The sequence below is a fragment of the Rhea americana genome, unplaced genomic scaffold (assembly GCF_003343005.1).
Source record: "Rhea americana isolate MKP2758 unplaced genomic scaffold, rheAme1 scaffold_74, whole genome shotgun sequence".
Lineage (NCBI taxonomy): Eukaryota > Metazoa > Chordata > Aves > Rheiformes > Rheidae > Rhea > Rhea americana.
This window is the reverse complement of record NW_028186912.1, coordinates 3625186-3639980: the sequence shown is the minus strand read 5'-3', so window position 1 is coordinate 3639980 and position 14795 is coordinate 3625186. Positions and strand designations below refer to the sequence as shown.

Below are 14795 nucleotides of genomic sequence, written 5' to 3'. Positions count from 1 at the left end.
TTGAACAATAGTTTGCACAGTCAGAGCAACAAGTTGTATGTTAGTGACCATAATCCATTTCTTACTATTTCAACTATACAGGAGAAAAAAACCCACCACATTTCTATTTACATACGGCCCCAAATTTTGCTGGAACATTGTTATATTCATTGGCAGAGCCTCCTAGCCACTCAAATGTCAAGAACACCTTAACTGAACATCTGAAAGGAAGAATGTGTTTTTTCTTTCCTCCACTCCAAAGTTGAGTGTTTCAAAGACACTTCAGCAAAAGAACTGCCTTACCAAGGGAAATGAGTATGCGAAGACTGTCCCAACTGAACCCTCGTTACTCTCCCTCTTTGGAGCTACAAGTTATCTACATTAAGGAAGTTCATACCCAGAGCTTAAGTTTATTAAAGTCAAGCTTCCTTAGGTTGCTTTCAGGGAGTTTACACAGAGGAGAACAGTCCTAAAACAATCTTTTGCAAGAGAAAGATCGTGGAGGTATCATGTTCTTTACTGCACAGAAGTACTGCAAGATACATACACTCTGACAGAACACCTCAAAGAGATGCAAACCAAATTACTTGTCTTACTGCTCTTTAGCTACAGTAATTGATTTTAATCATTTCATTGCTAATACCTCCTCTTCAGGAAAAGGAGTTTACATTACTTATTCTAAATGGTATCTTTATCTGGATGTGTAATGATGATGTGTATTTTCCTCCATTTTTTTAGTTTGTGTAGAAATGAAATGGGCTTAAAGCAAATATTCCAAGAACAGCTRCATAACTACTTTTTTCTTCCTTATTGATAATTTACTTCCATCAACTCTTTTTCTACARGAACTATGTCGATTCAAGGTGTCAAGCAAGTGGGCGTGATCCTTTCTGTGTGTGCATGTTGATCATAGGATTTACAATAGAAAAGCTGAAGAATTCATGCTAGGCATGCGTTTCTTTCCATCTTGCACTATATTGGTTCACACAGTTTCTGATACGGATACATTTCCAGATGTTCTACAGCTTGTTGGATCACATCCACACTTCATCACTTGCAATTCTTAGATCATACTCTATTTTGTTACTCAGGAAATCAATATGCTGCATTCAACATTGTTTTATTCCCTCATAAACAATGCTGTTTATGTTTCATCTCACATATTTAAGTTAATACCATATTCTCTCACAGACTTTCTGAAATAAAATCTAACTACGCTCTCTCTATCGCTCTCTCTTAAAAAGACTGGCCCTTTCTGATTTGCTTTCACAACAAGGTTTCCAAGAGTCCAGCAGAAGTCAGCAGCTACTTGTGCATATGCTTACCAAGCTGTCAAGAGCAGAGCAGAAATCAGCTTCAGTTATAAGTACTTCTCAGGCTCGGTGACCATGSCCATGTCACCTCAATCTAGCCACTTACTCTGGTATCAGGCTGTCCTGCAAAYGTTCTGGGTTGCAGCTGAGGCTTATTCTGCTGCCTGCAGACACACAACTTAAATTCCAAACCATAAACAGGACTGCTAGGCAAATGCCATTTCCCTGAAGGGAGTGAGTGACAGTGAGAATCAATAGCAATTCTAAATTGATATCATCAGATTATAGGAGACAGAGTCCCAAAATGATTGAGGGAGGGGGGGGAGAAAATCATAGACATTGCCTTCACTCTTCCAGAAACTAACTGCAGTTGTACACAGAATAATAGCTTTCCATTTGTTTTCCATCCAAAGAATACTTAGTGTTTCTTCTTCTCAAGTAACCTTGAATTTTGTTTCCTGTGCCTAGCTGCACCCCCRGGAAGGATAGACTCCTCAAGCCAACAAGAACAAAAAGCAAGGAGATCTTAAGTTCCTGAGGAAGATTTTCTTTGGAAAGAAAAACCTTCTGTGTAATGGTATGGTGCCGCTATCACACAGTAGATACTACTGGCTTGGCAAATGCAAAATAGCTTCCTGATCTTTCCTTTGCAGCCATGAAGCGTTATAGATCTCTTGACAGTTTTCTGCTATGTTTTCTTGGCAACATTTCTAGTAATAAATTGCTGAAAGTTCTAAGATGGCATATAAAGTAAAGCAAACAAAGCAAACTTTGGTTTGAATAGAAACAAAATTATTTCAACTTTATTTTATGCTACAAATATTGAGCTTTATAATCTCTGCTATTCCACTGGATTTTTTCTAAGCTATATTCAYGATTCATGTTTTTAATGCAACATAATGCTAAGCCCTGAACAATCAAAGAATTATTCACATGGCAAATGCTGAAATCCAATTTGCTACTTCTTTTTTTCATTGGATCGTAACTGTCTCTAATTATATTTTTGGATGGGGAGAATTGCGATCAAATATATATTTTTTTAATTTAACCAAAATGGATCMATTTTTTTAAACTGTGCACACAGGAAAATAATCCACACTACATCTTTAAACCATCAGCTCCAACTGAAACATTTGACAATCAGTTAATCAACAATAGCTGCATATAAATACAAATAGTTTAGTTGGYTTTTTGTTTTTAACTCCCTGGAATCTAAATGGTTTCACCAGAGATTGTGGGTGGACTATAACTCAAGTAAAATTTCTCTACTCGCAGCTCCCCCATGTTTGTACCCAAGTGGGTGTTACCCTTTTTAAAGGTACAGAAACATATTCAACAGTTTACAAGGAACTCAACGGATGAGCTGAAAAGCTACTCAGTTTTGCCACTGATAACATGATGAGAGGTATTCCCTTTACAAACAAAATTATAAAGAATATAATACTCTGCTCCAACAGGCATACAAGGCACATTATCAAAATACAGGCGATCTCAACGACAGCTTTCAGGTCACTTACAAACCTCACCCACTTTCCTACTGAAAACTTTTCAACACATTTTTTGTGGAGCAACAAACARAACATTCCTTATGCCATCTTTTGTTGAAGTACATTTTCAGTAAGAGGAAAAAATGCTGTTTATACATTTTGTACTTTGATCTACACTACAGTTGGTGGGGGGGGTGGAGTGGGGGAGGGAATAGAACAAAAAACCTCTTTCAATTCCAGAAGGCCCGCGTCCACTGAAAYCCTCTTGGATTCCCATCCTACCTGCTTTCCTTCTTACAGTTCCATTTCTGACATCCTCTCTTCAACTTCTGTAATGTAGAAAATAAAGAACTCTCTTTGTTCTACCAGTTTCACAAAAAAAATGGATGCTGCTTCTACAGAAAGATACAAAAGTAGTATTAATTATGGTGATTGCCACCTATCCATAGCATCAGAAAGATAACCTTTCACGTTGCACATAAAAGGCAGGGGGGAAACAAAACAACTCATTCCAGGGCCTCTAAACTATCATCTCCAAAGATAAAACAATGTAGAAGGAGCCCACTGATTTTGAAAACTAAAGCTAGCAGTTTCAAAGTTCACACTTTGAATACAGCTGGGGAAACATTTATTTTTTCAGTAATATATACTGATATTCACAGGGCATTCTTCTGTATCCCAGATGCATTACAGTTCTTTATTCCCATATAAAAACAGAAAGACTTCACCTGCCTGTGACAGAAACATGAATGACTTGGCCAGCTAGAGTAGAGAAAGAATGAGAGAATACTGCTCATCAACATTCTAGCTTCAAAGCGACATTCCTATTACTAGTGTCCTGGTTATACAGAAAATTTTCCATCAAGAAATTTGTTAAGTTTTACAGAAAATGATCTTGAACAACACTACTCAAAGCAAAGGTACCACTACAATTCTGCCAACTATTCTCGTACAATACTTGAGAGAATGCAATGTTTAATTCCTTCTTAACTCTTCATCACTTAAATACAGATACAAGAGTCATGTTAGCAATCTTCATCACACTACAGAATCGGAGGGCTAGTTCATGCACACAGCTGACAGCATGCGAGAGCCCACAATTCTCAGTTATGACTGGACTGGTGATTTCAGTGAACCTCTGCTTTTTGCTCGTCAGAGAAGTTAGAGATTGTGGATGRAGTGATGCAAATTTTGTATGTAGCTGGGAACACAGCGCTATAAACAAACAGCTCCACTGTAAACTGTGACATTTTAAAGGTTGTTTGAAAGCTTGCACCTCAAAGGCTATTCAAAGTGGAATCAATAACCACACAACCTGGTTTAAATGCTGTCAAGATGACCCACTGGATGACCTTTTTCTGCTTCAACTCCATTTCTTTTAACAAAACACTGTTGACTCTTTGAAATTAGGTTAGGCTCAAAGGAAACTGTTGTCTCTGAAAAAAACGTTGAGCAAAAAAAGAAAGAAATATAACAGTACAATAAAATCATTTCTGTAGGAAAAAAATGTGTATAGCTCTGTAGGTAGAGCAGGCAGCTGTATTTCATGGTTATAGATTCTGCCATCCTGGCTCAAATTAGCCACCTATCTATTAATTTTTGACCATAGCTTAAATGCTTCAGAGAAAAGGAGAAAAATTTGTTTCCCAAAATAGACATTACTAAAAAACACTATTTAGGGACTGCCATTAGTGACTGCTGTTAGTGGCTATCATATGATTGAGATGTGAGTTTATATCTCTTTTATTCATTTTAACAGAAAGGTAAGTTCTATTACAAAACATAGTATGTTCTGCTTACAAACAGACCTATGATTCTTTTCTTATAAGGTATGTACACTTTTTTCTCTCAGCTAACCATGTTTACCTATCAATCATTAAAAAGGCAGTGATTATCTGTTTATGTGAGTTACAACAGTGGCTTGGATTGTTGAACAAATCTAACTGATTAAAAACAGCACTATAGCTTTCTAAATTTTTAAAGGTTTTCTTTTTAGATATTTCAAGTTACTTTTGAGATATCTCTTTTGTAAATATTTATATAAGATCATTTTTAAACTTTCACAACATAGGTACCAATCTAAACAACTGCTCCAGCTAAAGCACCACTATTTAGATTTGAAACAGTAAAGAGCAAGTTATTTCTGCTCTCCTAAAGTACAAAACACAGCGATCCTAATGTCATTAAACTACAGTAGTTATAACAGAGTTCTAATAAAACAAGCTAGAGGCAAGTTTGCAATGTAACAAAGTTAACAGATGCCCCAGCAGAATTTGGGGCTTGCATAGAGGAAACACCATGTCCTACTAAGGTCAGTAATCCAAACACAGCTATTTACATAGGTAAGTATCTGTATAAAACACCAATCATACAGCACTTCTGGCATTATGGGAATAATTTAAGAATAGGGGGTGTTTAACTCCTAAATATCTCGGCCTGTTTAGCCTGGAGAAGAGAAGACTCAGAGGGGATCTTATCAATGTATACCAATATCTGAAGGGAGGATGCCAAGAGGATGGGGACAGACTTCTCAGTGGTGCCCAGCGACAGGACAAGAGGCAACAGGCACAAACTGAAATACAGGAAGGTATCTGAATACGAGGAAAAATTTCTTTCCTGTGAGGGTGACAGAGCACTGAAAGAGCTTGCCCAGAGAKGTTGTGGAGTCYCCTTCTCTGGAGATATTCAGACGCAATCCKGTCTAACATGCTGTAGGTGACCCTGCATGAGCAGGGGAGGTTGGACTAGACGATCATCAGAGGTCCCTTCCAACCTCAACTATTCTGTGATTCTGTGATCTGTTTTTAACTGTGCTTACTTAACCTGCCTGAGTTAGGATTGCATTACTGAAATCTTACTGTCACTAAAATGAATGGCAAACTCCAACTAAATGCAGAGGAGCTGCGGGGCTTTAAAAATGATTCTGATTTCTCTTATACTGAGATAAAACTGATGTAATTCCAATTAACATTGCCTAATGTTTCTTCATATTCTTCCTACATTGACTCCTGGACAGATTTCCAGACAGCTGAACTTCTATCACGTGTTGAATGACATAGCAAACAGAACAGTTGAGGGGGCTGAGCAAAAGAAAACAATGTATCACTCCCACTCTATGTTGCCCTCATCTCAGCAAATTTTTGGAATGACCAGTATGCAGATTTAAAGAGCAGGCCACAGAGCTACTGGCTCATACCACACACACTCAACTGCAAAGGCTCAAAAGAAACTGTGAAAACTGAACATCCATTATTTATTCAGTGTGGAGGATACCCATTATTCAAAGATGCTAAAGATTTTATTGGTTGCATCTGGAAAAAACAGAGAATCCCATAATATAAAACAAGCTGTAACAAAACCATAAAGTTGTATAATTATGAAGCAATCTTCATGTAAGTTAAAGAAACTTTATATCTTACACCTGCTATAATCATTGATTTTTTTTGTCTTGAATATTACAGAAGCTAAATACCATATGTGACGTATTAAGTTGTCTTATAAAACAAATCTAGGRTCAAAGAAATGAAAATATCATGTAGTATTAATTTCTAAGAATTTCTGTAAACACAAAACATTAGAACTTTTTAAAAAACAAGTCATGGAAACATCCTAAGAGTGGACCAAGTACCATCAAATTTAATAATTAAAWGGCCAATCATCTAGCTTGATTCACTGAGCTCTTTAGCCCATCTCCAACAGTGGCTAATAGTGATTCATAAACCAGAATGTCAGAACAGTATGAACATCGGACATTTCACAGTCAACTGGACCCACCACTACATTCACTATGATGTCAAATCCTGGAGCAATTGGCAATGCTGGTCTCAGCAAATTCCGCAACTTCATCCCCTCCTGTTGCTTAGGATTCGTATCGCTCAGCACATCCCAGACCTACCAAGCTCTGCTAATCACAGGACATAGCCTCTGTAAATGGACCATTTATGAGTAACTGGTGAAGTATGAAGCACCTAGACCCTTGCTCAGCCATTCTTAGCCCATTAGAACCCACACACGAGTCAGTACTTCTAAAGCAGAGGACATGCGCTAACTGAACCTGGACTGGACCTGGTYTTATCACATCAGTTTAAAACACTTCTGCACACCTCATGCCATTACAAAAAAGAATGCTGTTCCAAACAAATGTGCAGAGATTAGAGAAAGCAACAACTTTTTACTGAGGATAACCACAGTTTCTGATGCTACTAGCGGGGTAAAACCTTTTCCTTCACTGACATAGTATTGACCCCAAAGACACTGAGAAAATGAGGCCATTTCAAGTTAACTTGACATTAAATTCTTATAGTAGTAATTTAAACAAAACAAATGAAGAAAAAACAAACCTGGCCATTCCTGAGGAGGCTGTTGTGTGTTTTTAGCTAACACTGGACCAAACTTAGCAAGTTCCTCACTATTCACATAGAGCAAAGCTTTTTGCTATTCATATATTTAAATAAACATAAATGATGACCTGAGGCTTTGGGCTCATGCTATTAAAATCATATTACACTATCTGTCAGACTGATAATTATTACTGTTAAGATTCAGCATTCAAACTAATGAACTGTTTCTGACACAGGATCACCACCAATTCAATGTTTGCGTATATATGACTTATTCAGAATTGTAATGACATACACAAGATTTTCAGCCAGTTATCTGAATCAGATAATTAAATAAAATTCAAGTATGTCACTTTTACAAATAAGTCTTTTCCCACATCTTGACTTAAACATACGAAATAATTTTTAAAAAGTGGGTATTCACAGTTGAGGTAAAAACATTTCTTGTGTACACAACAAGATGCTTTTAACCTTTCTTTCATTTAAAAAATGAACAGAAAACTACAAGCAAGTGGCTTTCACAGTGAGATTCTGTTGTTCAAGAAATGTTTACAGTTGACTTTTCCAAAGTTTTGTTATGAACTCTAAAAATAACAGAAAGTATATTTGAAATAGTCACCTAGAATAAATCTAGAATAAGCATATATCTACAATGAATGAATACTCATGAAGGTAGTCACACAAAATCTAGTATTGTCATGACTAGACTGCTACCTGAACCAAAATTACTGCATGAATAATTTGATATATTAATCTCCAATTACAGAAATAACTGAAATGGAGATGTATCATAAGCTTATGCCGATGTTATWGGCAGACAAATCTGTATTAAACAATATAATTACATTTTAATTATATTGCAATATATTTTCTTAACATCTAGATCATTTTTCCTTTCCAAGACAAAAAATAAATCTTATGCCCAAAGCAATGTCTTYTTGCCAGACTAAAATGTTCAAGGTAGCACAGAAAAAGACTATCTCTAATGACCTACAGGAAARTTTTATAGTAGTCATCAATGGAGTGTTAAAACAGCAGGTGAAATTCAATATAAATAAATAGGAAATTAAGTATGTGGTAAAAGAYGATCCTGACCTTACCTCCATAGTAATAAGCCCTGAGCTGACTATCCACYGCTCAGATCTTGGGGCTGTAACAGAAAGGTCTCTGAAAACATCAGGTCCATGGCACAGTACTGATCAAAAAGACAAATGGAGTGCTAGCAACAAAATGCAAACAAAACAGAATGGCCTTTTATGCCACAAGGGGTATGAATAGTTAAACCACATTTTCAATACTAGCTACAAGCTGGCCACTCCAACTCAGAAAAAACGGGGCAGAACTTTAACAGCTGCAAAGMAAGTCAATGAAACAAATTCAACAGTGTGGAATGGCTACTGTGTAAGACTATGACTATACAAATCTGATTCTTCCTTAAGTAATGCAGGGGGTAAGATGAGAGAATCTGTAAAATCAAGAGCTGACCTGTAACACATCAAAGGTAGCATCTGCTACCTTTTCCAAAAAAAAGCAGGTACATCCTAGGCTCATCTCAACACTCAAAGAGGAGCAGAGAACAATGGCAGGTGGAGGAACCTGAATAATACCACGCCCTGGTCACTCACAGGGCTACTGGGAGAGAGGGATCATCCCTATGGTCCAGGGAGGAAACCCATCAAGATGAGTAATGGAAACATTCTCCAGAACACCTTGTAGTGCTCTGAGGAGCCCTACTGACTACAGCAGTAGGAAATGATTATGGGAGGCAGGGAAGGTCATTTGGGGATTGTACCAGACTTACTATGGGATAGGTCTACTAGGGGAGGTAGCAAAAGCATGCAAAGGGAGGCATCAAGGAAGTKTGGAGAAGAACAAGCATGAGATAATAAAGGGATAGGGGATAAAAGGGGCTGGTTGTGTGCTAACAAGCTCCTGGCCAGTATGCTTGTCTGGACATGCCCTACGCCTGTCTATGCACAGTCTGTCCTGTCTGCTCATTAAACTCATTTTTAACCATTCTGCTGGACAAGGGGAACCTCTAGCCTGCATGCACATGTTAAAGTGCTGGCAACTGGAGTACTGGTCCCTGCAGGTCACAGGTGMCCATGTGCCTGTGGTGCCAGCAACTCGAATGAGTCAGGGTACATATAAGATCACTACAGAGTATCAAGACAGATCAGCTAGAAAGTAGGGAAAGTGGYCCAGGAGCCAGGTATCAAAGCAGCCATAAGTCTGGGCCAGATAGGGGTGTCTCTGAGTGAGACAGCTGATGGAGCTGGTTACTTGGAGGAAGTCCAAACCAGCTAGGGAGACCATAGAGCCTGGGAGCTGACTGGTTTGTATGTGCATCTGTGTCTCTGAGTGAGGCAACTGGAGGTGAGAGAATCCAAGGACCAGTTACTGYATAGATTGAGTATCTAGGCCATTTACTTGAGGGATCCACATTGTATATACATATAATTTTCCACAAACAGACCTTTATCCTAATCAGTCAGAGACTGTTCATGCTGTTTGTGTTTGTATGAGTGCTGAGTGTTTCTGTGCTGATCCRTGTAGCCAGCCACATTTACAAATCTAATGTATACCTGTGTTTTCTATGTGTGCCGGCAGGGAATACTTGCTCAGCCTCAGTACTGGTTGGACAAGGGAGCATGGAGTTGCAGCAGCCTCAGCAATCTTGGGCTGCCAAATTTCAGCAACAGTGAAACTAACAGTGCCAAATTAAGCAGGTGTTGATTCAAAAACAAAGCATATTTCCTTACAATAATGCACATTGTGTCCTCAAACCTCTTGCTACAGCCACTGGAGACTTTAGAAGCATACAGTGATCGAAAAAGGTACCTGGCAAGTTCATAGAAGAAAAATACAGATGGTTATTAACTGAAAAGGCCCAAACTTCAATTCAGGATATCAGAGTTGCAAGTTGCAAGAGTCTAGGAGGGCAYGTGCAACGCTCTCCACAAATACTCTATTAAGATGCACTTAGCCAGGTATCAATTGTTGGACATGATGAAAGACCAGACACTGGGCTATATGGACTTTTGATCTAATGTGGTCAATCTTACATTGACTGTTATAATCAATACTCAACTCTCACTGGTATTATAGGGGAAACTAGAATTCTGTAAAGTGAATTATGTAATGATTATGAATCAGAGTAAGTCAGATTAACATCACTACTGAATTACATAGGAAGCTTGAGGTTGGTACTTGAAAATTACAACATGTCTTCACAAGTTTAGTGCCCTCAAAACCTAAGCATTTTAAAGAATGTGCTCCATGCATCATATCCATAAATCTCTTAATCCACAGAGTTAAGTCCACGGGCTAAACTAAACACTGTGTTTTGCCTTAAGCCATGTAAACAACTGAGCTGCATAGCATTGTTGATATTTTTAACCTCAYTCATCTTTCAGACTATTCAGTTAAGAGGTAAACATGATCTGGCAACCACAAATTGTATCACAGGGCATCACTACAGAAACATTGCAATCCCTTTGTTACAATGAAACATGGTGGGTCCAGCTGAATTGAAAGGTCTCTACCCATACCCAACGCTCAGCATTTAAAGGCTTTTAAATAAATTGTAGATACGGATCTTAAAGACRAGGATATCCAAAGTTTCTGAAGAAAATATGAGTTTTCACAACAAACCCATAAACTAAGAGAAGGTAGCAGGGTTTTTTCATGTCAGTACAAAAATACATCACTGGAAAACTGAAAACTAGAAGAGGGACCTCTAAGATATTTTATTGTGAAACATTCACCTAAGTTAGAGTACTCTAATTGTCAGTTATCCAGAGTTCTGACACTATTAGAACATCTCAGGCAGCACACCAGACATCAATTTCCAGATCTGAGCGTAGGTGTGTGACTAGGAAACCAAWTTTAATAGAGGCTTTCAAGGCTTTTTTTTTAATACTGTAGATAGCATACACTTAAAGCAATGGCTTTAAAAATATATAAATGCTATGGCTGCCTGCCTCCTGGTTCTGGCAAAATTAGTTGACTTGTTAGTTGTGTGGATAACTATACGGAGATAAACAAGCATTATATTTAAAAGACTTTCCTGTGTTTAGAATAGACAAATTATATATTATTAAAAAAAACACTGAACAATTCTTAGTGTGTGATAGGCACCAAATGCAATAAGGAGGAATTATTACTACTGTACTTGGAAGTCTCTAAAGATAGGAGCTGTTTAGAAAAAAAATTCTTATGGCAAATTTCAGGATGGCAAGAGGCTATTTTAGCTGATGAGASAAGGTAAGAAGTTCTGTATGTAGGAAACAAGTTACAGATTTTCCAAAACTTTTAGGTTTACTGCATGSTTTAGGAATATTAAATGTACAAAAATAAATTTTGAAAATATGTGAATACACCCTAAAGACTTCAGCTTGTTCCCACTGCAGAAATGAATTAAATTGAATATTGGCAAGTATTTCCAAAAACAAGGAATTATTCCATCACTTTACTAGTACATTAGAACAAATAATTCACAACAATTTTTTAAAACATATTTCAAAAGGTAAGTTTAAGGATATTCTCAGAGCAGTTTTCACTAAAAGCAAAAAAGGAAAAAACAATGCATCTGTCCATGTTTTTAAGTCYATATTGCATATTTTGTTTTACTGATCACAAGAACTTTCATTATTCACTTCATGTCCATTATGCTAACAGGTGCCAGCACTTCCATTTAACCCAATCTGGAATATCTACTGTATCTTACCGTGCCTCCCAGTATCTATGAATGGTAAACAAAGCATTCTTAGCTCTAAGACTCCTACATCCACTTACAAAGTAGTATTTTTATCTTCTAATTTGCTTGACTGAGTATCCAGCAGAGGCCACTAAAATTAAGGCTTCTTGTATACCCAAATGGCCGTTACAGGTTTAAGTACATCAATTCTGCTAAGTAAGTTTTCAATTATTATCTGACAATAATAGATTATTTGTAAGGAAATTTGGATATTTTTGATGATGTATATACAAACACACAACTCCCTCACTCCCCCACCTCACCCCACCCCGCATCACAACACAGAGCACCAAGGTGCAGACCAACACACATGGATTCATTTATCTCAAAACAGCTTACAGTACTGTATACTTTTTCAATTCTTTTGTCAGAGCAATCTAGGGGAGATGGCTTTAGCAACAGATAATGTCATCTACATAAAAAAAAATCTGCAATTACTGTTTTCTGTCAGATAGTGCTTTACTATGCCCGTGACATATCAAGGATTTCTACTACAGCTAACTGATAGAGAAAAGGATTGTGGAGGCAGAGACAGAAGGAGAAGAAAGAGCACAGGAATTGAGATTAGTTAGTAGCAGTCTTGATCTCTTGGTAGAAAGGCAAAGAAAGGTTTTATTAATAGTCCAGTAACAGCTAGAATAAAAATTTGTGCCAGTTCTTGTTCAGCCTAAAAAATGTAAACAAATAAGCCCATCCTGAGGGACAGAATGGGCTTCAAGTATCTTGCTAAACTAGTTATTTCCTTTTAAGTCCTCACCTACAAAAAAAAACAAAAGCACCCAAGAAGTTGTGTTAGTTCATATTCTATTGAGTCACATTCTGATCTCAAAATTAAAAATGAGAGGAAGTGCTAACAGTTCTAAACTGAAATTTTCCATATTATGACCTTAGTAGCCATTCTCAAGCAGTTCAGGGAAAACTGCAGGTGTTTTAAGAAGCATACTCTAGTATCCCAAAAAATGACCAAAAATTAACACAGGTTGACATTTTTAAGCCATTATTCCGTAATAAAAGCTGCAGGTTATATATACACAATACACACAGAATTGGACACTATCAGTGGTATAATTACTGCTCAGTGATAAGTAAGTAAGTTGTTACGGTGACATTTAGGGGTTTTCTTGAGGGAGTAAGAAGGGTTGACCTAACTGAGAGAGGTATACTTAATGAGTTAATTACCTTCATTTGCACTTCACTGAGACTGCTCTGGAAGTCCAAAACTCTCTTCCAAATATGTTTTCCATTCATTGCCTGTATTTCCCACAGCACCCCACCCCACTCATATCCTTCCTGAACTGGATTACTTAAAAATAACCTTGAATCAAGAAAAAAATATCAGGAAATTTAAATGAAAATGGTCGTTGATCAACACCTAATAAAAGGTACATGGTCTTAAAGATGATCAGGCCCCTCACTCCTGTATTTTAATAAAATTAAGCAGAGGAGAAGAACAAACCTTTAAAATGCTTAGCTTTGCTGAACTATGGTGTCCAGTTTTATACGTTATGCGGTTTCACAAATGGGTGAGTACTCCCTGAGTATATCCTGACCACTGAAAAAATTAAAAAATTAAAAACCAACAACACCATTGAATAAATAACATTGATAACTAAAGGATAAGAGGAAACTCAGGAATGAAAAAGGTAACAAGTAAAAATCTACTAGAGCCAACACTAGGCTTTCTGACAGCTTTTCTGAATCTACTGAAGATAAACACTCACCTTCCCTCTGTCTCTATAATAGATACACCCTGAATTAGATCCACAGTTCGGTTGCACTTCCCAGAGTAACAAAACTAAGTATTTTGTAAATATTATTACTACTCAGCACTAAGACAAAATAAAAGCAGAAAAATGCTCAATTACAGATATAGTGCAGGTACCCCAAGAAAGGGAAAAAAGGCTTCAGCTTAAGTTTGCAAAAGTTACGTCACGTTCTTCTCATTAGTTCTAAAGGCTTGAAGTTAACTTTATTCAAGTAGCACAATATTTTTTTCCTGCTACAATTTAAATGTTTGCCAAATTAGAATGACTACTTCAAATTTAAATCAGATGGGAAATGATTATAAAGAAAACAACCTTCCTCATTCCCCCCAGAAAACAGAAGAAGATTGAAGTAGAAAATATGTCACATTTAAGCTGCACTAATGTGCAGGGAAAAGAAAGCACATCACAGAAACAGAAAAAAGCTAGAAAGAATTTTCATCTCTTTAACTTTTCATAAAGTTAACAATTCTGAATTTAAATCTGTGTTATGCTTCACAGTAATACATCAGCTAAGATGCTGAGCCAATTGTAAATTTCTTCCAGAGGGGAAAAAAAGAAAAGCGAGACTAATCTCTGTACAGCAAGTTAGAGCATCTTGGCATAGATCTCTCTTTTCACCCTTGACTTTTCATTCAATTTTCTTACTCTTTTCTCTACTTGTTGTCATGAAGTAAAGTCATGCAGTTCTTCCCTTACTCCCCCTCCATCCCCTGGGCAAAATAAGTTAATAAATAAATTAAAATGCTATCACTTGGGCCAAGGGTTCTGTCTTAGGACTGAATGTACTGAGTGACCATTCAACAACATCTTTCTCTTGCACCTACATTAACAGACTGTGTCCTGAACTGTAATTTTACAAACACACCTTACTTTTAAAAACATGAAGCAGGTAGAGCAGATTCAGAGGGCACGCGTACATCACAATGTTAAGATATATTAGAAGAAAGGTGTAAATGGTTAGATATTGACAGTCTACCAAATCTTTATATTGTTTGTTCTTCACAAAAAAACAATTTTCTATTCTAGCATAACAATGAATTCTTTCCTCTGCCACACAAAGCAGTAGAGTAGTCCCTTATCCAGTCTACGGAAGCATAAAGCCACAAAGGAAGCTCAGCATATATTAAACATATCAAGTGTGGGCACCTGTG

At 37.1% G+C, this 14795-nt stretch overlaps 1 protein-coding gene across 4 annotated transcripts in view; it reads right to left on the bottom strand.

Annotated features, from left to right (window-relative positions):
• RASGRF2 (Ras protein specific guanine nucleotide releasing factor 2) overlaps nucleotides 1–14795 on the bottom strand; it is a 119338-nt gene that overhangs the window by 90852 nt on the left and 13691 nt on the right. The gene's annotated exons all lie outside the window — the stretch shown is intronic.